A 1038-nucleotide genomic window follows, 5' to 3' on the forward strand; every position below is an offset into this window, starting at 1 on the left:
TAAGATCTCTTCTGGCTCAAAAAAATATTTCTGATTCTGGCTAAAACCAAAATTGTCTAATTTGGAATATTGGCAAATGTTTTTGTTAGTCAAAATGTGGAGATCTTCACATTTAAATGCTATTCACTTGAGGGGGGCAAGCCCTTTAAGACTGATCCTTGCCATCTAAAAGAGTTTCTTTTTTTTTAATTTAATTTAATTTTATTTTATTATGTTAGTCACCATACAATACATCACCAGTTTTAGATGCAGTGATCCATGATTCATTGTTTTCGTATAACACCCAGTGCTCCATGCAGTACGTGCCCTCTTTAATACCCATCACCGGGCTAACCCATCTCCCCACCCCCCTCCCCTCTAGAACCCTCAGTTTGTTTCTCAGAGTCCATCGTCTCTCATGGTTCATCTCCCCCTCCGATTTGCCCCCTTCATTTTCCCTTCCTTCCCCTAATGTCCTCCATGCTGTTCCTTATGTTCCACAAATAAGTAAAAGAGTTTCTAATGCATTTAAAATAACAGCAGGTGTACTCTGACATTTAAGAAAACTGCTGGGTTTTCAGTCCTTCAAAATCTGAATTTGTCGTGAGTAGGAACCAGTCCATGACAGCAAGATCTACAGCTTCTGATTCCCAAACCTCAGGGTGTTTATCAGTTTTCCTTTTATAGTCACAGATGGGTAGAAATCTCTGCACGAAGTAAGGTCAGGGCACAGAACATCAGCCAGGGAGCACATGTGTACCAAGAGACACGGACAAGGATATCAACAGAAGCTGCAAAGCCAAATGGAAATCGACCCGCATGTTCGTCAACAGTAGAATGGATAAATCAGTGGTAGTACAGTCTACATTGAAATATCAACAAAGCAACAAACATGAATAAATGATCGCAATGCTGGGCAACACAAATGAATCTTAGCAAGTTGAATGAAAGAAGCCAGGCCCAATAGAATACTTACCATTTGATTCCATTTATACCAAGTTCAAGAATAAGCCAAACTAAACTATATATATATATAATTTTTTTTTTAAGGCATGCAAT

The sequence above is a fragment of the Callorhinus ursinus genome, unplaced genomic scaffold (assembly GCF_003265705.2).
Source record: "Callorhinus ursinus isolate GAN/ISIS: 27379988/994484 unplaced genomic scaffold, GSC_fseal_2.0 scaffold11, whole genome shotgun sequence".
Classification (NCBI taxonomy): Eukaryota; Metazoa; Chordata; class Mammalia; order Carnivora; family Otariidae; genus Callorhinus; species Callorhinus ursinus.